This window comes from Euwallacea similis, chromosome 8 (genome assembly GCF_039881205.1).
Source record: "Euwallacea similis isolate ESF13 chromosome 8, ESF131.1, whole genome shotgun sequence".
NCBI lineage: Eukaryota > Metazoa > Arthropoda > Insecta > Coleoptera > Curculionidae > Euwallacea > Euwallacea similis.
Window position 1 is genome coordinate 583701 of NC_089616.1, and position 24549 is coordinate 608249.

General features: G+C 35.5%; 1 protein-coding gene across 17 annotated transcripts in view; it reads right to left on the bottom strand.

Annotated features, from left to right (window-relative positions):
- The window catches only part of bru3 (bruno 3), a 318409-nt gene that overhangs the window by 135621 nt on the left and 158239 nt on the right, over positions 1-24549 (bottom strand). Inside the window, exon 1 of one of the 17 annotated variants that reach the window (XM_066392863.1) lies at positions 10226-10350. The exons of the other annotated variants lie outside the window; for them this stretch is intronic. The gene's annotated coding sequence lies outside the window, so the exon portion shown is untranslated. Of the gene's footprint in view, positions 1-10225; positions 10351-24549 lie in introns of those variants that run through there. 17 annotated transcript variants of the gene reach the window in all.

The following is a 24549-nucleotide window of genomic DNA, read 5'->3' on the forward strand; positions in this document are numbered from 1 at the left end:
AAAAACTTAATTTTTTTCAAAAATGATATTACCCGGATGCGAAACATTCTCATTCGAGTTTGGAGAATTGGGTTTCATCGGGGTCAGAGCTGTATGTAATTTTATCTCTTTCACAATTCGCATATCAAAATCTGGATATCTTCCATTGACAATCTTCAAATTGAAGGATCTGGTCAGACTACATACCAGCTCAATCTCACTTAGACCAATCAGGCTGATTAATTTCTAATCACACACTGGTAGACTGAGATAAACGAAAGCGGGAACTATCCAAGGGAATTTCACAGTTTACGATTAAATTCTAGAATTACAGGTCACGCTTTGAACTTAGGACTTACAACTGCCGGTTCTCCAGATACAGAGTGAGAGACAAAACCTGGTCCACATTGGCGATTCCTTTTTGTGTTCTCACCGATTATAGAATAACGCGGTCAGAAGTCGACGGAATTCTACGGTACCATAAGGTGAAATATGAATTTGGAGGACCGAGATTCAAATTCACCCGGGTAGTTACAAGCACTAATTTATTTTCAGTTTGCTTTGATAATCCCCGTTGAAAGATTATTTTTGCGCTTCATATTCTGTATATGCTTATTTGAAACTCTGATAATTTTATGCACAAATAACAGCGTTAATTTCGTTAAAAGCTCGACGTATTTGTCGAGGAGCGAATATAGAGTTTCAATTAGTTAATGTGTCGCTAAAGCGAAAACGAGTTCACTCGTTCGGTTTATTTTATTTAAATATGAGTTTTGTAGAACGATAAGAGTGGATTCCATAAAATTCAGCCTGGTGGTGGAAATGGGGCTTTTATTTCCAATTCGAATCACATTAAACAATTTCAATTCCAAATAGATAAGCAGCACTATAAAGGAAGGTCAAACGGATAAGACGAAAGAAAAAGAGAAAGGAGCCCGGAACATAAGCGGAATCTCAAACAGGTACGAACGGCATTCGGGATATAAAATTTAAAAATAATCCCTCTGATATTATTATTCCGGCGAGTAACAAAGGAAAACATATTTATGTCTAAAGGATGCGGGAGAACAGGCAATGTTCTGCTTAAAGCTTCACATTAAATATAATTCCATTATAGTCATCAGTTTACTGGCTTTGGAAGGGAATCTGATTTAGTGGATAGAAAAATGTTTTAATTATTATGAAGTAGGGAAGCATTAATTTCGCATTCGAACTTGAGGAACTGTACATAACAATTCTTACGTCTGATTATGTCTGCTTCTGCTGTCAGGGAAATGGAATTAAACAAGTTTAAAATTTAGCGCCATTACAGAAAGCAAAAGGTGCTTTACCTGCTTCTTATTATCCGGTATTCCGCTCCGCAACGACAAACAATTATGTCGCAGGGACTTAATAAAAAATCCTTTTAAGCCCTTGTACGCTAAGCTCGCTCCAATATCCTCCGTAGTCTGCTCCTAGTTTCCTTCATCTGCCAGGCCCATACAAAGTACTAATTAAAATTCAAGCCTCTAGCTTCCTCTCTCCTTCGCCCCAAACGGATCTCGTTCAGTGGCGGCGCCTGAACGATTAATTTTTGGAACCAAATTTATCACTTTACCGGGTTGCACATTTTAAAACTCTCATCCGCAATCCGCAATCTCTCTACTTAATGTTGCATTAGTGCTTCTGGAATTGAACGAGGGAGCTAATAGAGCCTGAAACTGACACGCTTGGAAACTACTTCACTTTAGGGACATCTTTGAAATTAGAGACCTTCTTAAAGCCCTCCTCTTCGAGGACGTCACGGTAATGCTTTAGTTTTATCGTGGAGCATAATCAAATATAAAAGTTGTCGAAGGACACCAGAACAGAAGCACGTCCGCCAAATCCGTTCTGAACACTTTTAATCAAAATAAGTGCATCACGGCACTCGACGAATATAGATAAACCCCACTGAGGTACAAAATAAGTATTGAGCTGCGGACCTGCTGTTTGTCGATTCTTCAATATGTCAACTTTGTGTACTTTGTGCCCCGGTGTGTCCGTACACTTGGTCGAAAAGCCAATACCATTTAATTCTATTAATCTTGATAAGTGAACTTTTTCTTGGCAGAAATTTCCTACTTTCGTCCATTTTGTTTCGTGCTGTTTGTTCTTTCCAACGGACCTAGACAGCATGAAATATAGTCTTGATGTTCTCTGGACTTGCTTATAAACCATTCGTAACCAAAATTAAGGCGATTAATATAGATTAGTATAATACATTTTTCAATTCTTGGAATGCACCGATTTGTCAGACGCTTTTCTCTATTCCCTGGAGATGGGCCCGGAAAAGAGGGGGATTTTCGGGAATTCAATTAGTCTCAACCAAAAGTTTGCTGAGATGTTCATTAAGGTTAGGCGTGCAGCTTATATCAAACTTGTGAAAATTTTGGAATGTTCTAGTGATTTTGTTTGTATTTCCATAAATTTTTATTTAGTTTTGTGAGTGTTCCTTTCTCTAAAAGTTTTTAGAGTATCCTAAATCATATAGAAGTTGGATTAGTTTAGTTATGGCTAGGTTGGTCTTTTTGCCAGAACTGAGAGTTTCAGAATATCCTTTGTGCCTTAGAATCTAATTAAGTTAAATTCCTAGGAGAAAATCCACTGTTCCAATGAAAGCCGACAACCTTATTCAGATAAGCTTTCAAAAAATCCTATGGTCCAATTTGTCACTCCCCCACTAATTTTTTGGAATTTCCATGGACTCAAAGATTCTCCTGAGCCCTATTTTGCTTCACAAAGATCCCTGCATTTCACACTATATGCTTGTTTCTATTTGATAACAATTTCCTCAAGTTCTTCTTAGATTCTCTTCATTTTCTGAGCAACAACGTGACTCCCATAAATATGGCACTATTACACAATGGCTTTTTGATCCTTCTGAAATATTTGTGTAAATCTGTGAAATGTAAACATTGCTTTTTTCCTTTTTCTGTTTTTTTTTACAGATGCGCTAAAGGGCAGGATACATGTATAATGGGGTCTCCTGGACTGCACGCTTTTCAGATCTAGGTCCAAGGGTATTTTTCCTTTGACATTATTAAAATCAATTAGATCAATTTTGCATCTCAATCTTTTGTATTATATTTTTTTGATCTTCTACATTGTTCTTCGTTGCTTCGAAATTTTCATGTTGGTAAATTATTTTGGATGCCAAAGGGTATTACAGATTAATGTTAACGATTTGTAAATGGAAATACTCTAAATTGGACCTTCAAAGTATACCCAATAATGAGCTTATTGAGCAGGAATAAATGAACAATCACAGAAAAAATTAGCTACGAATTAAATCCGACTCGTTGATTACAATAATTGGCTCATCCGATTAATTTTAAGCTTCTTAATCAGTAGCAGAGTATTTAACAAATCAGTCTGCTGTAACCTGACAATAATACAGAAGCGATATTTAATTAGTACTGGATTAGATTTGCCTTTATACTTTAATTAACGAAACCATTTTATCCCTAATGGAATTATATGTTAAATTATGCCCGACAGAGCGTCGTACCCTACGTGATCACAATCATGTAAACAAAAATTGCGAAATTTAGTTCGGTGGTTTTGTTGAACAACAAATCCATTATGATTTAATTTGAGTTTCGAGAATTTCGGATATTTTGCACGATTTCATTTGAAAGTGAGTTGCGGCGAACAAAGGCTTTGTTTAATCCTCGAATCTAATTTACTGTCCTTTCAAAGAACATGAAAAATTAGTTGCCGAATTGTATAATTTTTCTCCCCTTATCAACAAAAACAAAAATCTAAACAGCTTCGGTTGGAGTAATTCTCAGTTAGTTAAGCAATATTTTCTTTTCAAATAGCTCCAGAACTATGACACATGAAGTTGATAATAAAATTGGAGTGGAAGGCAGAAATAATTTGTGCACAGTAAATCCGACGCAAGGATTAAGCTTCCAATCTCCAATAAGTTCGAATCGATGAGACTTAAATGCAATTAACTCTGTTTTTTTTTTTTAATGAACTCCAATGCTTTTGAGAGTGCAGAAGCAAAGTCGAAATACTTTTCGATAAATGGCTAATCTTAGTAGCTTTCTTCGCTTTCTGGAGAGATATCTATTTTCCGTTCATGACGACTTATAGAGGAAAGGAAAGGAGCTCAAGAAACTAGAGACACCTGAAAAATTTGCCAAATAACAAATAATTCTCCAAATTGAAGTTCCGATAGTGACATTGGGAGACGAATTGGGAATTCAAATGGAGAAGTGAATGTAAGTTCAAAGCTTATATTCACGTTTTCATTCATGTTTGATGAATTTGCTGGACTTGATTTGACAAAGAACGGTTGCTCAGGACGAGATATGAATAGCCAGATTGATGGCTGAATGAAGACATAAATTTTCGTCCATGACCATAAACCATAGAGGAAGTTAGTCGACTGGACGATGAAGATACTTGTATGTGGAATTGATGAAGCGAAGAAAGGTGTACTTACCAGTCTGTTGATTTTTAGTGCGGCAAAGAAACAAATAACTTCAAACTGCAAAGTAATTTCTTGAAGGGTAATAAGGGCCGACAGGAAGAAAACAAAAACCGAGTACGATTAGCTAGAGCTGACAGAGCAACACCAGTTGCGAAAAACAGATTTGTTCGAAGTTCTAACAGAAATTATACCTTATAATGTGGTGAAGTATGCATTGCATCCGAAATAGGTTGCTGTGAAGTGAATATATTTATATTTTTGAATGAGTATCATAAGTTTTATGAAAAATCATCGATTGATACGTATTATTAAGTATGATCTAAAATGTAAATACTTTTTGGTGTGCTAATTTCACGGCAGTGATTTCTGAATTAAACTAAGTAAAACGAGCAGAAACTCATGTCAGTGTAACTTCGACTACAACAAAAACCCTCGAGCGAAGTAATTAAACATATTTTTTCCCAGTTAAAGCGTCCCTTAATCTGAAAGCAGCGTGTCTAAAGTACTTCTATTTCGAGAGTTTAATTAAAACATTTCAAAAGCTCTTTATTTCCAGAAGCAAAAGTGTTAATTTTCACCTAGAAACTATATTAAAGAATACGCTTTTTCATTTCGCCGAGTTGACTAAATGATATTTTCGTTTCGCAAATCCCTAAAGCGGGAAACTCACATCGCAAAACCTCTTTCAGCGAGTAACATAAGAAACTAATGGACCATAAACTACTGGAACGAGAATCGATACAAAGGAAAAAGCAATTAACGTGATGCTCGCCTTATAACATGACTCTTGTTTCCCTGCTTGAAAAGTGAAGCTTATTAGTATAATGTGTTTTACACCCTTTTGTTCCCTTTGTTCTTTCACATATGTGACATGTATAAGATGAAAACAAACCTGTGGTGAGATCTTTTCTCTCTGAGCATGAAAAGACCCATGAATGGTATAGTCAGCTCCATAAAGAATAACTGAAAAGCGGTTTTATTTTAGACATTGTCGAGGAGCTGTTAAGATTTTATTGTCACATTGTGGCAAAACTTACATTATGTTTTAAAGAATTAGAAATCGATAACATTACTTAATTAAACTTACTTAAATGTACGCATATAGTTGGAAAACCTCAACAAACTAATCTGAAACATTCCAGATGAGAATTATGAATTTTTAAACTCCAAATTTAACCACGAAATTTCATAAATATTTTTCATTTAAAACAACGTTAATTAGGCTTGTGTGTTTCAGTGTATAAAAATTCGAAAAACTTTTTTTATCAGGTTGGGTATATTACTTGCCAATTTCCGAACTACAATTTCAATAAATCCAATTTGAAAGCATTCTACAGGTTTTAAAAAGTATTGAACAAACCTTATAAATTCCCATTTGAGAAAAAATAGGTTCAAGTTCATAAGGAAATTCAAAATCTTACAAGGCCATCCCACAAAATTCGAAAATTTGAAATCCTCTGAAAATTTAGAAAGAAGGAATTTGTAGATTAAATAGTCAAAACAAATATCTCAGTAAAGTAGGTAAAATAGGTGATTAACCCAAATCTGCAACTATTACATTAGGGGTATAGCCATCTTATCTTTCTTTTAAGCAAAATGGCAATAACCCCAAATGTAAAAATCCTGTTCGCCTAACTTTTCTGTAAATGTAGGGGAAACTTCCTTCTGTTATTCTTGCCGTCGAGTTCTAAGTCGGCCGACATTTGCAAACCAAATTCGAATTTTACATTTCAAATTTACCTTTGGATTATGGGAGATGCCAGAAATTCAACGCTAATTGTTAACTTTTTGACTGTTGGCACCACCTCACCAGGGGGGAAGTTTGAGCAGGGCAAAATTTAATATCCGGCCTGTTTGATGATCCACAGTTTCACTCGGTAAGTAGGTTGTTGTGTAGGCAATAAAAAAAAATTATTTAATCCCTTCAGGGCTAATAAATCGAGTTTTTGGCAGGTTTGATCTGAAAGGATTGACCGGCTCCCTGATGTGTTTATTTCGACGATTCTTACGGTAAAGCTTGATTCGTTGGTACTAATGACGCTGGAATTAATCCGGCAACTAAATGCACTAATATTTTGAAAATAAATACTCGAAATAACATGCATGGATTAGAGCTTATTTTAATTGGCCACCATGGATTATTGAATTGGGTTGCTGGTTAATACAGATTTCCCCTGAAAGGGCTAATAAAAACAGCCATTTGTTAGCACACGACAGCCTGACAGGTGTTTTATTTATATGCTGTGTAGGTGTAATTATTTTAAAACCAAATTACTAATAAATGTAGGGATTATTCCCTTTAAGCCGCTTATCTGATGCCTTCAAAGTTTTCATTCGTCGGCGAGATACCTTCATAAATCAATAACAAAAGTTTCGTTGAGTGCGGTTTGCGGCGGCCATTAACTATATTTCCCAACAGTTAGGGAGCCCGATATGGATTTCCGATGTCTTTATAATAAATCTACCAATTAAGCCGGTTTTGCCTAGCTTAAAACACTCGGAAAGTTGCCTAAAATCCCAGAAGAAGCAGGTGCTTACCGCGCTCATCTGAAATGTTTCTAATTAAGGGCGCCCGCGAGATCCCTTAACAAAGACTTAGAATTCGTTGTTTGATGCAACCTCTTATTTATATTTACTTTGACAACTGGCAAGAAAAAGTGCCGGAAAAATTAAGACAATAATTACGACAAATTGGACAACTGAGTGACATTTATCTCAACTTAATTCCTGTTACCTTAATACTTATCTCTCTGACCGAAATTGGCTTTTAAAGAGGTTTAATCTCTTCAGAGTTGAAAGTCTCCGTAACTTCATTTAAAATGTGGCAACTCGAAAACCTTTTTAAATTTGCATAACTTCTGGGCTCTCTCCCTCTCTCTGTTCATTTCTGCAAGTGCATTTCAGCGAATGTAAGCAGGAAACAGGAGCATAGAGAACCCCAAGTCGGAAAATACATTTCGAAATGACGGAGAATACGTATGTACCCATAAACGATGTGCGTTTGTATGCTTTTAAAAGGCGTTGACGGAATTGCGAATTACTTTCATACACATGTAAAGCAATTGATGCGATGACTGTACTAACCAATTCACGTTTGTTCTTATTGCTTCTATTTTTTTCACATTTACGTTTCTCTAACAATTTTTTTCTAATTTACCTCTTTATGAATTGCACCTTTAATTCTTTATTGCTCTAAAAGTTCAATACACAAACAGCTCCTATCTAGAGCATCATCGTAAGAATGAGTTAACTGTAAAGAATGATCAATTCGTGATTTTTTTCATGAACTGTTCATACTCATTATCATGAATTTCATCAAACAACAAATTTCAACATGAATTTTAGAAACCCAAAATACCTTATAAGCATATTAGCCAGAGACCTCAGCTCTAGACGCATATCTTATATCAAGGGATGGGGCTCGAGAGGGGTTTTTGCGCCTTCCCAGTTTCCATTTAAGGCAGTCTTACGAAGAAAATTTACATCTAGAAATACTTGTAGACACTGAACGGAATTAGAAAAATAAAGACCTACTTTTGCAAAGAGGTCAGACTCGCGAAGGTAAAGACGTGGGAGGGACACGTGGGAATACGGGCTGGCCCTTCGTGGGTCAAAAATTATGGTTCATTTTAATATCTCTTGACTCTGAGGAAGCATACTCTTTAGTTACCATAAATCGTGTTTTCGGAACATGGTGTAATTCGTACAATCGAAAGTATAAGTCCCATGTCCCGCTCAAAAATAAGTCAAAATCCAGACCCTAATCTGACAGATCGGAGTTTATGGGATTTAATTTTTAACGTGTGTTACGGTGCTGAAAGCACAACTTTTTTAACATATACATTCGATACCTGGTTTTATTTCAGTTTTCATGGATTCAAGGTAATAATCGTGATTCCAAACACTATGTATAAGAATATGGCAATTCATTAATTAGAAATCGATTACAAAAGAGAGGTTCTAGTCCAATCCACTTTTCATCTTGGCTATGTTACTTAAGAAATTAAACGTAACGAATAAGTTAAGATTAAACAGACGCGTGTAGCCAAGACTATGTATAAATTCTTCAAAAGATTACTTCCTACATGTTACTAAGATAATGGTTTTCAAACCATTTCTCCTTATGCTAAAAATATTTTGCTGCGACGTTAACATTTAAAGAGGACTTGAACGTTTCTTCCTCTCTCTCCTATTCTGAGAGAGAGAAAGAGACATATCACATTTCTATTAATTATGCCATAATAAAATTAGTGTAGCGAGAAAACTTGCGAAAGAGGTTAAGTGTTACTTGGTCAGAGTTTCGTTTCTTCAGAAACTAGATTTCTGGAAAAGCTAGCAAAACGTTAATACCCACAGAGGAAAATATTCCCAGTGGACCTTGATGAGAACAAAGTGAAAATTGTGGACTTGGAGAGGATCTGAGCCCTGCAGGATACAGTAATGGAGATTCTTTAGTAATTCTAGTCGTGGCTTTTAATGGTCAAAGATGTATTAAAATATTCCTTTAACGTTACGAAACGAAAATAGCACCGCTGTAACAAATCTTCAAGACTGACACATTTGTAAAACACGCTTAAGTAAAATGGCTCGCTTATTTCAAATAGAACTACCTGCCCGTATTGTTGTTATCAGAACACTGGATTATTTTATTTATCCAGCAATAAAATGATGAAGTTTTAAAGTAGGTATTTTTGCTTTTTATCCTACCATTTACTGTACTGTTAATTCTATTGTTTACTGTCAAATTAGTTCATTATAAAATTACTTTTTAGATGCATTTTTATATTGATAACACCCAGGCAGCATTTGTCAAAATTTGTGGGTCTTAAACCGAAAAATTAAAGTACGAAATACGACAAAGTAGCTCAAATTTATGGCGAAAAATCTGAATGCAATGGAAAAAATATATACATCTTTAATCAATCAAATGTTCAGGCTTTCTAAATGTAACAAAATACAAAGAGGGAATAACTTTACTACAATAACATTTTTACTTAACTCTGTTAAGTTTGGAAAATTTTGGAAGTTTGGCAACAGCGGTACAAACATACGGAAGCAATAATCGTGACAAATCCTCTTTAGAACATACGATGATATCAGTTGTGGATTTAGAATTAAGAAGTTTTCAATTGTGATGCATTTCGATGGGATATCCATGTGGTACATCAATATGGTTGAGTCGACACAACAGGTCCAAAATGAAAAATGGCAAATCTGAAAGGCTATATAATAAATCTCAAAACGATGCAGAACACAAATCTGTCTAAATTACGGTATGCCGAAGACTTAAAATCCTTGTTATTCTATTCGATGACCCACTTCTAATATTAAAGAGGGGATAAACGTACAATTCATATATTAACATGTCTAATAAAAACAAAGTTCTTGTAGTACGAGTTTCAAAGAGAAGGCCTTGTACAATACGGATAAATAAATAGTTATTACGATGTGATTAATTATACTTTGAGAAAATAACTTAGAGGGCATGTTTTCGCAATATGTAAATAGAAATGCGTGTCATACATGCAACGGTTATGTAGAGCTATAAACTACTCGTAATCAGATATAAACAATCATTTAATATTTAATGAAGTCTTAAAATGTCATAACACATAATCATAGCCTCAAAAGCATGAAGAAAATAATCAATCAAAAAGGTTATAGGCTTTGTGTAGTATGATTAAACACGTTGGTTACGCTGCTAACCAAATCTATCAACAGATATAAAAATTGACCACGAGAGCCAAGAGTTAATCATTGAAATCCTAAGAAGAAAATTCTAACCTGTTGCTTATCCCAGTGTCATGAATGGTGCCGGGTACCACCAGGCGTAGAGTTCGTGATGGGCCGCCAAAACGCGCGTCAAAAGTCACTTTTAAAATTGGAAGTCGAAACAGCAATGTGCCGGCTATCGATGGTGAAGAACTAGCAACAGGCGGCCGAAATGTGGCCGACTCTATATTGAGGAGGAGTTTGAGCGTCGTGACGTCACGGCGTTCGAAGGCGGTGCAATTTTGCGCACTGTAGCGGCTTCGTAGCGTCGTCGGGGTAACGTCGAAAGCAGCCCACCCGTGCGTCAAGTTCAACGCGTGTGGTGCGTCGTCCGTGGTAACCTGTGTACCACGACGACGGCGACCTTGAATGGGGCACATGTCTCTCTTTTGAAGTGATGCCGACATCGGTTTTGAGTCCACTCGAAGCGATTTATTTTCATCCGGGGGGAAAAGTTTGCTCCAAATTGAGTTTGCAAAGCCTTTTTAAAGGGAAAGCGACTCCAATACATCGATAGACAAATTAAAAGAAGGTACGAATTACTCGCAACATCTTATTTTCACATGAAACTTTAAAATAAAATAGAACATTTCCGTAAACATAATGATTATCACAAGAGATCACTCTCCATGTTCAGAAACGTTCCACATTGTACTGGTTACAGAAACCTATCCCTGATAGTTTCCGGTTTCGTGCTGTTAGGCATTAATCGGACGCCTGTAGGCAAATTTCCTCGTGTGAAGCTTCGTCCGATTGTTTTTGTTCATCCCTTCTCACCAACTAACCAAATATTGAGTCTCAGGAGTGATATAATAAACTGCAACGAAAACGATTACATTCTTGCACTGCGGCAAACTTTGCACGGTGTAAAATAAGCACGAATAAAAATTAAGTTGAAGAATAGCACGATTGTATCGAGTATCTATACAAGGTGTTTCAGAATTTCGCGGCACAATTTGAGGTGTGTATTCTCTAGTAGAATATAAAGAGAAAAGTTCATATAAGTATGTGTCCGACCTTGATCGGTAGCGGAGTTATAGATCCTCGTGGCAGCGCGGAATTTTTTACAACATGTTCGGGATTTGTTGCTAAGTATGTAACGAATAAAGCAGAAAGGAGTTTCTTCATGAAAATGCAATCATATAGGATTCTTCATTTCTTGAATTCACAAATTTTTAAGGGTGCGCTGTGAATCATCCTGTATAATGAAATCCTCTCCTCCCCCTGTCGACATCAGTTGATTATTAGTAGGAGCAAGTTTATACCCTTGATACAACAGATTTGTTTATTTGATACGGACCATCTAAAATTCCTCTTGATTCTTCGACTGTCAATCAATTGTATCAAATATCACAATTTGCGTAGACATGAGGAAAGCGAGGAGTAAAGCTGGCAGCAACAACTGAGAACGGGGCCCGCAGGGGGTCATATTATCAAATTCATTCCATCAAGTTATCAGTCTGTGTTGGTCACATTGAGATGACCATCTCAACGAATAAAGGAAGTAGAGATGAAAACAGAGAATAATTAGAGTTGAGGGTAGGTAGAGGAAGAGATAAAAAGAGGAAAAGGTAGAGCTTTGCAAATCACTAAAACTGAAACGGAAAAAAAACTGGAACTTAGTGAGGTCACTTCGCGCACGTGTATGTGTGTATGTGCGTATGTGTATACAGTGTGTCAATTTTAATACTTTGAATTGCCTATAACTCTGAAAATTGAAATTTGTTTAAAAACATTTAAAAACTGTTTCAGCAAAATGGAGAAGGAACCAGTTTAATAGTGGTTGCAAGTTTCTACGTGGACCCCTAAGGGAGATAACTACTCTAGTTCTTAAATTTTAAATTGTAATACGTATCATGTGGTACTTCATTTTAAAGGTCTTTGTAAAATGCGTATACAAATACTAGTTTCAATTAAAAAATTCAATTTTTGAGAAGTTACAGCATTTTTAATACAGAAATATCATATTAAAAAAAAATATCCACAAAAACAGTTCAAAATATTCACTGTTTTTTCTAAACAAAAAAGTTGTTACAACTCAAATTCTCTCACTTTTTCAAATGTTTCAGGGGTAATGAATTGACATATTTCGGTAATTCGAAGCTGTAAATCTTGCAAATTGGCTGGCTTGGTTTGGTAAACGACTGATTTGATGTGGCCTCCCCAAAAAAAATCGAGGGCTGTTAAATCCGATGATTGCGGTGGCCACTCTATTTTCCCCTGTGATCAATCCATCTTTCTGGATAATTGGTTTTGTTTATGGAGCGTAATGCGGTGAAACACCATCCAATCGAAGATGTAAAAGATTTTCATTTAATTGCAAGTCGTTTTTGATAGAGTTGGGGTACCTATCCCTCTTACTGATACACGCAGAAACTTGCAACTCCTATTAAAATGGTTCCTCTTCCATTCTGCTGAAACGATTTTCCAATGTCTAATCCTAATCCAAAATCTAAATCCTAAAAAATGGATTGCTTATAATTCCAACCTTCGGAATTATAAGCTATCCAGAATTTTGAAATTGACACACTGTATGTGTTTTATGTGCATAAGTGAGTGTGGAACTCCATTTCCCATTGAACACTCAAAATTTTTTGCGAGGGCTAAAACTATTTCGTTTTGTCTCTATTTATAGAAGTGTTGCCGTGGTCGTAAGCATCGCTTAGAGTCGTTTCATGTGTTTAGTGTATAAGGAATATTTTACTTTGGGAGATAAAAGAAACAAAGACAATCAATGCCTAATCGATGTTATAGTAAAATCCCCTTGCCTTGAATCTAAAACGAAGTGTTATATAAACTTGCATGTGGCTGGAAGTAAACAAAGCTATAAAGACTGGAGTACATTGGAGCCGGTTTCTTTCTCCTTTCGGAGGTATGGTAAAACTTTCCTAATCACCTTACGTAGCCTCGTCGAGGCAAATCTATGTTTGAACTGCTCCAACGTTCCCCGTAAAATCTATATGCATGTGAAGTTTTAATAGAAAAGTTCGAGATTTCCTTCGAATATTCCCCAAAAAGGTGTTTTATGTATACAAAGGGGAGGTATTTTAGGAACAGATGTCGTATTGTGATTTAAACATTTTCGAGAAACGTAATGTTGGGTGCCCTTTTGGACATAGTTAAAAAGAAAACGGCATCTCGCTTTACCTTCAATTACAAAACCTTCGTTCGAATGGATGCTTCGTTTGAATTACATAAATAAAGCATTGTTTATCTGTATGTTTGAGTAACTCGGGGCGATTCAGCTCCTGCTCGGATCGGGGATTTGGAACAAAACAAGCTTGTGTAAAATTTTCTATTTCGCGGAACTTGGTTTGTCTACAGAGAAATGAATTAGGCACAGAACGGTCCCTTGGCCGTATTTCTTTTCCATTATTTAATGCAAATGTTATTATGGACATTAGAATAATTAATGCAGACGTAGCTCTTTGCTGGTACCTATCGCAAATCCAATTTCAGTATTTTCCGTTCCTCGTCTAAAAAATTAAAGGAAAGTGAACGTCGGATAAATTCTCTTTATCCAAATATGTCCCGAGGCACTCCGTCTTTTCTATATTTAATCCCGAACAAGGCAAGGCGAACTCTTATATCATGGCGAATATAAGCATCCTCCTAACTACCGTTTACAGAACGTCTGTTGAACAACAATAGATTACGTGGGATAAGGGCTAACGAACTTTGAAAGTATTTTCTTTCAAAAGACTTCGGTAACTCAAAATTACTGGCTATTTTTGTGCACACAAAAAATACAGCATAACCTAATAACCGCGATTGTGCAAAAAGAACTTTTCGTACACCATCAGGGTATTGTATGTGTTAATATGCTATTGACACCTGCAAGTCTTCGCATTCAAAACATTATTAGGGCCACTTTTGTACGTAAAAAATAAGTCATAACCTGTTAATTGTGGATAGCAGAATATTGTAAAAAAAAGGGCAAAGTGAACTTTTCCCATGCACGTAAGCGAGCAAAATGAAATAAATTTTTCACGATTAATGCTATTAAGACATTTCTTTTGGTGGATTTAAAACATTACTCCACAGAAACAAATCAATGAAACAAATCCTCCTCTTAGGCAGCATAAATTCAATCCATTTCTTTTTGTATGAACAAGGCTTTAGGTTATGCGAGGAACGTTTTACGCAAAATTGTCTCGCTGCTACTGTTGATAGATCGTGACGTCTCAGTGTTGCAAAGTATTAAAAATTCATATTGTTTACTCGCACGGAACGGCCCAATGCGACCTGAAATTATAGCAATGTAAACAAGGAAATAACTTTAAGCTCACACGTTTTTTGATTCCAGTGTTAAATACCTGGATTAAAATACTTTTTCCCATGCTTCCCTGAAGTGAACTTATTCCTTCTCAGACTTAGAGGAGCAACTCTAAATAAAACTGTAACTTGCCGTCAACAGAGTCCACCCTGCTAATTTTTAATGAGCAGTCAAGTTGATATTGAGGCGGCATTTACTTTTAAATTACCGTAAATATTTGATAAAAATCTGCTTTGAGCTTAATTACAAATTTTTAATTAAAAACAATCCTTTTCTTCAGTATCCAACGGACTTTTTTCTCCAATCGACGGTTCTAAATAAATTTGCTTGTCTGCAAAATAAGGCAGTTCCGCCGAGTCCAGAAGGCATTTTTGGATCAATTTACAGTGGATCATGATTTTCTTACTTGTTTTTTGTAGTTCAGCAATTAATTAGAGGTATGCTAATATCAATATTGATTGACGAAAGTAATAAAAGAGAAAGATAAACAACCAAATTTACAAAAAATTGAATCACTTAGTAGCTGAGAAGAAATTCAGTCAAAAGATGTTTTGGAAATAGTTTTTCTATATTGGGTAATCTAGATCGCGTGGACCAAACAAATATTATTTTTGAACTAATAAAATCCTATTAGAATCGAGGAAAAGAAAATTCAGATTCCACTTTTGAAGAATTGGATTGGCTATACAGGGTGGCCCACTTTTTTGTAGCAGGACTTTAACAGTCGATAGAAAAACTTATTTTAAGAAAAAAAGTTCATATCAACATAGGCCCCTAAATGCTTCGTTTTAAAGTATCAGGCGTTGAAAACTTTTAAAAAAGCGATTATTTTTTATATACTCCAACCTTTGGAAATATTGAAAGTAAATTTGGTGTACAGCATCACATTGTATGCTGCCATATTCAGTAATAATATCACGGCCCACGAGCAACCAGTACCGGAATTGTGGGGTTTTACTGCCATAAAATTCAATAAATTACTAATACGATCCTGTCTAAAATCAAATTTAAATTTTTCCAAAAAAAATCCAAACTCTTTTAGACTTTGCCTTACTCCTAATCCAACCCTTATTGAGCATTTATCGACTTCACATTTCTACCATTTAAAAATATTGATAAGAATAAAGCATATTCCAAATTTGATTGCATTGTGTTGACGCATTACTGAAATATGCCGTTTTTTAAAAATTTATAAGCCAACTTCGAAGATCAATATCTCCTTAACTATCAATCAACAAAAGAAAAAAATATTCAACAAATTGTCATATTTTGAGGTCCCCTACACACATCTCTGTGTCGGTTTCATTACGACTCGCCCTGTACATATAATGAATCACACATCTAGTTGTGAAAGCTTAGAGGTTAAAGAGTATGTTAAAAAGGAAAATACTAAATACCAGATAATATATGTCAATGTACAGGAAATGGCATACAATGAGAATTTATGGTCCTTTTATGTATGTTATGAGTTCGATCTTTCACTAGAAATGATTTTTTTATAGCTGAGCTTCGAAGCTGAACACGCAAATGGTGGCTTTAGGTCTTCTATTAAATTGAGGGCCTGTAGCCTGTTGATGGCTCATCTCAACTCACGATCAATTTGTAACAAGTTTGCAGATGTTCGAAGAATTTTTATGTATTGAAAGTTTGGGTCATGAGAATGTTGAAATTTCCAAAACTTGATTCACGAAGGAAATGGCCTCAGATCTATACTCGCATGAAATAAAAAAATCATTAATTGTATCGACATGATTAAATTGGCACTGAAGGCAGTATGGTACCTTGTATGTCTTGAAAAATCAAAGTTCTTAATTTTGCGAAAATAGAAACGAGAACTGCATTGAAAAGTTGAGGCCCCATCTTTTACCCTTCTTGAGATAATGACTCTTAAAGGACATATTTTTATTGGACATGCTAAGTTTGAATGTTTCGACGCTTTTCAAATATAAAGAACTGACGTTCTCCTCGGAAACTAAGCCACATGATAATCATATATACTAATGGCTATTTTCCTGATTGGTTATTGATGAAAAACACAAATTGCAACCTTTCCTTTTTTCCTCTAATAATAAAAACAATCATAATTTGCATAAACGTTGTTGCTCGCATATCCATTGCACATAACAAAATTTAATCCTATGTATAAATGTATTTTTCATCGCCATAAAACTGGCACATCGAATAACAGTCGATCAATGTACGGCCAAATTAGTTGCTGTTCTCATCAATATATGATGTTCATACGAGACGTGACGGGAATTATTAAATGACATACAAATGAATGATATTTCGGTGTCACAGATCGGATTCTAACACTCGCAGGGGCCTGGATATCAATATTTAATTACGTGCTTAAACTAAAAAATACGCACGTGTCATACATCACTAGATTATGCAATATATTTTCCTTTAATTTAAATTGTTTTTTCCTGCTATTAGTTTTGAAAAACTACTATGGCATGTGCGGAATGGCTTTGAAAGACGTTTTCTCTCCTCTTTTTCTAAAGCACAATATAATAATAGAAAAAAATCGTATGTACACAACGGTTGTGAAATACTGATGATTTTAGTTTCTGGATTTAAACTTGACATCCAGGTCATAATAACACATTTCTCAACCTTGGTGTTAAATATTCTATTGTCAAAATAGCAATTTTGCCAGGAGTTATAAAGATTTTTTTAGGTTATTTTTAGTTTCTACACTCAAATGAAATATGTAAGATAAGTTTAGCAAAATAAAGTCATTCTAACTTCATTTTCCACCCGTACGCAGCAGGACTAAACTCATCAATCTGCCTTAAAGTTCAAATATGCCCAGGTAAAATTCAAGCAAAAAACTTTGCCGAAAGTCAGCAAAGAGTGTGTTTTTATGAAAGCTTCCGATCCTTGTGGGGGAAGTTTATTACAGATATTCAACCTGCGGATTTTCCCATCCGATACTTACTTAAAAAGTACTTTTGAGATATAATTTTGTAATTACTTTCATCCTTAATCTCAACGATCATTAAATCTTCCAGTCATCATAACTTGGCAGGAAAAAACCGGGCAATAATTAATTATTATTATAGCTAATTTGCTATTCTATGTAGGTATTAAAAGAGTTTTAGCCAACTATGAGTAGCAGTACACGAGTTTCCGTACCTGAAACTTTTTTGTATTTAATACAAGTCCTCAGAACAAAGTTAAATGAGCTGGCAGAAACAGCACGAGCCTCCATACGTGGACCCCTAAATCCGAAAATCAAAGTGAACCGAATTTGGGGCTAAAGTTCTTCTTTATATGAGTATTATACATAGCACACGGGCGGTGGAATTATGTTTTCGAGATAATTTGAATTCTGAAATGGAACTAAATAATGTAGTTCGTGCAGAGTTTATACTCTGTATTGGTACAAAGGAAACATACACACTAACCAGGGGTGACAATTTTCTGTATATTATATGCATTGTTGCTAGTTTAATTGGTTCGTAGAAACGGTAGTGTTTGCAGGTCCAATTAACGTACAGTCCAGTTCATGACACGTTGTACCTACGTCTTCATTTATATGAGTTAATAAACAAATTTACGTCATTGGTCAAGTTATGAGAAACTAATCAAACCTGCTCCGAAATTTGTAATGAAGCTAATTGAAGTTCGTTGTAGTTGGTGACGAAAGATGAGAGGAACAATAGGGGAGGCAGATAGTTTATAGGCAGACAATGCCACGAGACATGAGCATCTATGTCATAAAGCGATCAAGAAAACCAATTGTCAGTAATAAACCAGAATACAAGTGAGACATTCTTAGGATAACACTAAGGAATTTTTTTTCATCATCTGATCACTTTTTATACTCGTACATGCCTGGCAACTATAAACTCATCTCTAGTACTCTTTTGGATTACTTTTTTGGATCTACTTTTTCTATTAGTACTCTTTTGGATCTACTTTTCCTATAGGTCAAAATTTTATACATGGCATGTCATAGAACACGAACTGATGCGGAATCGAAAAGAAACCAAATGATAAAAGTTATACAAAAGACTGAAGGAGCAAGGGAAGCAACTAAGAAATGGGGAGCTTTACAAGGTTATCCAGAGCATAGAACATCAGTTGTAGGCGGCAGATGTAATTACAACTGTTCACCAATCTGTTAAACATTGATGTGCTAAAGGGCATTTTAGGCATGGATTCAAATGGAGGTCTATCATCTTGACACCTGAATTAACTTTAGTGAGTGCCGTATAAAGATTTTTTCCTACGAGCGCGTGGTAAAAAGTTTTACTGTATGTAAATGAAAGTGACACGTATCAGTGCCAAAACTTTGTATAGGTATTTGATCTTCACGTGCGTGCGGTAAAACTGTGTACCGCCCGTGTGTGTGTGTGTGTGTGTGTGTGTGTGTGTGTGTGTAAAGATTTTACCACACGCTAATATTTAATTGCACTCACAATAACGTTAACACACAGCCTCGTTGGAGAAATGTTAAACTTAGCACGAGCATTAGTGTCTTTGGCGCACTCAACGGCTGACCGGACGCTGCGAAGCGGGGAGTTGCTATCGGCGTGCGGTAAAGGATCACTTTCTGTTTCATTTTATTTCGTGATTTGCGGTTTTTGTTGCATTTTTCGGTTTGTAAAATTTGATAGACTTATATTTTCAATATATCTCAATTTGAAAGAAGTGTATTGACTTTTAACGATTGGAATATAAGCTCGAACGGGAACGATAAGCACATTACGCTTACAAAGTTCGAAGCGGCTGTTAAAAGGCTGCCATAAAGGGCCTAAAGGTAAAAATCATTTAAGGGCAGATTGGGCCTATATATTTCCATAAACAGCATAAAATAGAAGAAGTAAAAAACGGTTGGATGGCCTAATAAATTATTTATATTTATGCAGCCCCACCTTAACGGCGTATATTCCGAGAATTAACCTCGGTGTTTGCAGCAAGCGGGTGGTTCAGAAACATCCCGATGATAAATGTCGGCAAAGTTATGTATAAAAGTCGTTAATAATGCTCAAAACTGGCGCTTGCCTAGGTAATAATAATTCTCTTTTGCTTCATCTTCCAGGGTCCAAAGTTCCTTCGTAACCGGATACCGAGAAATAGATACTGCGAAGGGAATTTGTCTACGTCGAAATGGAAAATGAAACTGAAAACAAACTGTAACATATTACGTTTCGCGTAAAATAGGTGTCGGTGTATTTACAACGGGAATTTATGATCCCGCTACACTCAGATTTATGTTCGGTTTCTTTATCTGTGAATGGCATAACTCATCTGGGAAACCATATTATCCACTTCACTCAAATCACCAATTATTCCCCTTTAATCTCTTCGCACCTTGAAATCCGTGAAACCACCCGAGCCCTAATTATTATAAATTAATATTAATAATTTGCTCTTCTGCCTGGAAGTGGAACGTTAATATACCCTGCTTAACTGTTACAGAAACTGCAGAGTAGAATTTCTAATATTGACAAAACAATGCCGTTCGGGACGCATTCCTCAGTAACAACTTCCCGGCTTCAATATCAGATTTTCGGAGAGAAATTCATTATTGCTGTGGGAGTTATTTAATAATACGCCATCTTTGATCTTCCGCTCGGATAAGTTTCTGATTCAAAATCGATGTCGCATTTCAAATAAATATTGTATTTAGGGCGATATTGCTCAAAGCAACATACACACTCATACGCATCAGCTCAAAACACGCCACCCTAATCCGACACCAATTCCAAACTTTCCTCATCAGTAACTTCCCCCATATCCCATCCAATATTTTCTGACTCAACAAAACTCTCTGGCGTTCACTTTTTCCATCGAAACTCCATTAATTTTTAATAAATATTTTATTAATAAACCCGAAATAAACAAGAATTGACACGGAACAGGGACGGGATAAATCTCCGTGCGTGCGAATTCTGATACAGTCCCTATAATACAGCAGGTATAACAAATGACGAGCGTTTTCCCGTCGTTTGTCAAAGCCAACTTCGAGAAGTTTGGATGGAAAAACTCCCGAGATATCATTATGTGGATGCAGAGCCAGAAATTAGTCATTTTTATTTTCGCCTCTCCCTCGGCAATATTCTGCCAGAAGAATTGGATTGAGTGTAACGGTTATTACGGGGGCGGGAAACTAATTATGTTAGAAGTTCACTAAAGTCAATAAAATAAAACCGACATGGATAGAGTTGGTAAGGGAGAGTAGCGAGATTAAAAAGAGAGAAAACCAAATATTTTTTGTTTAGTTGCATTTTTGGCTATTAAAAACACGCTTATGAAGACCCTCTCGCATTTTATGATTTCACTGGATTCAACAAACCACCAGTGGTTAGTTAGCCAAGTTCTAGCGCCACCTTACCAGATTGCTAAAGTCAATAACAAGTCTGGATTACAATTTCAAACACCTTAGCCTTCAATTAACCCCTTAGATAATTGTATTACCCATTTCTAGGGAAATCTGGCCTCTTATATAGTTTGTTTGATTTTGCTCGTTCAAGACCCAAGCACACGAAAGTCAATATCAACTCGAACAACTTAGTCCAAAGCTCTACCAAATACCCTTTGAGTTACTCCCCCCCCCGTAGATACTTCTCGATATGCGATAAGAGAGACTTGCTATAATTCTCCTAAAATTGGGAAAAAACCGGTGGTCCACACACACCCACATAATCTCCCTAAATCAAGAGAGATTCAAAACAGATTGAAGAAAGGAAAAATATAATACCGTGAAAATCAGTGGAAACGCAATATCTACATTTCATTACTATCAACGTAAAGAAGTTCTTTTTCTGCAAGTTCCACAGTAATTTTTAAATGCGTTCTAACTTTAAAGAACTTCATCCATGAAATCTAACGTCTGGCAGGCACTACGGTTTCCACTTCACACATGCCTGTAACGTATACATTTAAAATTTGACCCGATATCCATTTTAATGGGGCATTAAGTGAAAATAAAAGTCCATGTGCAACGTTAAGTTACATTTTTCGCACTGCACAGCAAACAATGCGCGTTTGAATCATAATCCTTGAGAAATTTCATACATTGCAGAAATGAAATCAAAAAAAGCTAACTGTTCTCCAAACGATTATTTCATGTGAAGTGAACTATTGAAGCAAAACATTTCATCTAACAAGGTAGCATTTTCCGTTCCGGTTTTCCGAGAAGGAAAAGAAAAGGCGGCCAATTACAGCAAGAGGCAAAGAATATCAAAGGGTCATAAGGACTGATGCGCAAAGTTTCGATGTGCTTGTTATTCGAATTCGTTTAAAATTATTTCATCTGGAAATTAGAATGGCTCGGGAGTTCGAGCACTAATGGAAGGAAAGGCGCTGAAGTTATTCTATCATCCTCCATATTGGAATTATGGCGACGTCTTCGAGTTTTCCCCATTTGCAAGTCTAATTATGCGAAAAGCTATTTCAGTGTTTGATTGCTTCTGACCGCCGGTCTACAGTCACAACGCACATTTAGGTCTGGCCGAATGTGCTAGATTTGGCCGAACAGTTTCGATGCCGAATGTCACTTGCAGATAGCTTGGAAAACCCTCAAGTCATTCAAAATACACCGCACTATGTAATTATAGTTGTTATTATTTGCAGAGCCAGTGAAACGAAATTGACGTCATTTTATAGAACGCTGCCTCCGTAAAGCAACAAATAAATCAGAGTTCCCGTAAGAGGAAAGCAAATAAGGAGCTAGATGTCGTCTTGATTTGATTATGTGCATGCTCTGATAAAACGGTCTACATTTATGTGATTGAATATCGATTGGTTGGGCAAATATAGGCAGAATTTTGTGCTTATATTTGGACTTTTGGTTTTTTGGATTCGCACTCCGTAAATTTGATATTTATTAGGCTCAAATCGTCTACTTCTCGAAATTATTGCTAATAAGATCTCATGTCATAAAAGCGATAATTTTAAATGCTGTTTTAATTTCTTATATATTATATAGAAGATTTTACAGTGTAAACCCATAATAATAAAAAAATCGCAAGGCACTTTTTTTCAGAATACCTTTTTATTATGCGTCGTCACAAAATCTCTCGGAGCTAGGGGCAAAACGTTAAAAAATTTTTTAACTTTTTACACTCTGTATTTCTTCAAGGAAATATTTGCGGCCTCACGTTCTTGTGAACTTTTCTTTACACAGGGTGTCCGGAAAGGTCATGTCATAAATTCTAGGGGTTATAGAGAAAGCTAAACTAATGTTGATAGTTCATATAAAAAAGATTCCTAGCGGCCTTCGTTACCAAGTTATTCGCTCTCAAAGTAAGAAGTGAAAAAGAACTATTTTTGCTGTATCCTTTAAAAATTGCCATAGTAACAATGAATGTTGAGTGGTTTAAATAATTCATAGTCCTGCTTACTGTCATATGTAAACAGATGTTTTATATGTCTTCCTTATACAAGAGAAATCAAAATTTCTCATTTAAACTAATTTATTTTTTAATGAATTGATGAAATCAACATTTTCTTTTATACCTTAATTTCTATATAACTTTTCTATAAAAAAGGTATACCTTGCTTTAATTGATGTCTTGTACCATTTTTGAGAAAATCGCATTTTATGATCAACATTCGCAATACACGCCGGCAATTTGAAATAAAATAAAAAAGCAGTTTATTATAAAAAATGGTATGTATTACAGCTAAAGTGATCAAAAATGTTTATATCAATATTAATTATTTCAATATATCATGAAGTTTAGCAACGAGGGGTATGCAGATATGCATCTAATGTTCGGACTTGCAAAAGTAATGTTGTCGAAACTGCTGTTTTGCAGTTCAAGGTGCTCATATTGAACATTCTATCTATTCATCTATAACTCTTACAATTTATGACATGACCTTTCCGGAGACCCTGTACAATGCCCTAAGGAACCTCTTTTTCGCAATCTTCTGTACTTTTCCCGTAGCTTTTACTCCGTTGGTTAGTCATCAATTTCATTTATTTTTAGTCATTATTTCCGTCGCCCATTTTTGTGCTTTTTTCCAGTTTGCTTTATCTTTCTCCCTATAAGGAGTGGTAATTATAAATGACCAGAAAATTAGTTAATTTAATTTATTTTAACAAGTTAATAATTGGGCACGATTTTTCAATTTTTAATCGCAAATGATAATATTATCCTGCTCAATTTTGGTGCTTACTGAGCCTCATTTTAACTTCATTGAGATTCAAAAGTTGTTGAACTCTAATTTCGTCTTTAATATAGGCTTCTATCAAACATTAGGCAGTTGCCAGAGGAAACACTCTCCGTAAAAAAGGCGAGGAATTTTAATAATTTTAGTATGGCATTTGACTTTTAATCAAGAAATATCCGATCTGCTAACCGATAATTTTTTTTTAATTTCTATGGATAGGGTCAATCCCAACCCATCGTGAAAGGACTTCATAAATTTAAATATGACCCGTGTGCCTTTTTTCAGAATGATTGATTTAGCCAGTTTGATACCCACCTACGTCCCTGTTTTACCTCAGATTACAGGAAGTAATGATTTTTTTATTAAAACGACAATAAAGACAATAATTATGACGACATCGCCGCCAACGCTCGACGAGGCATGAAGTCTCCTTCAGGTATTATAACGTTCTCAACATGTTTCAATTATCGTTGAATGAGATCAAAATGATGATAAATAACAGTAAATATAAAATGGTGGCTATTGCCAGAGCTTAATAAAGTTTGGAGTATCTTTCCGATTACAAAAATTCCCAAATCCGATTCCCCCTTGGAGTTCAAATTAAAATTAACATGTTATCATCCTTGTTTTTAACTATGAAACACTACTGATTTCTTGTCGCAAACAAAAATATATACTATGCCTATATAAAGGCGCATTAAATTTAAAATTTGAAATTTAACTTTTTTACTGAACGGAAATTAAGATTTTCTGGCGATCTCCATGTGAATACCACGCATGGTTTTGACTTAAACTAATTAGAAAACACTGCTGAATTTTGCTGACATAAATAATGGTTAGAACTTTCCAGAGCCCCTCAAGGTTTAATATTTGTTTCAAATTTTACAAACTCCCATATCCGACCTCCTCATTACACTGAAAAACT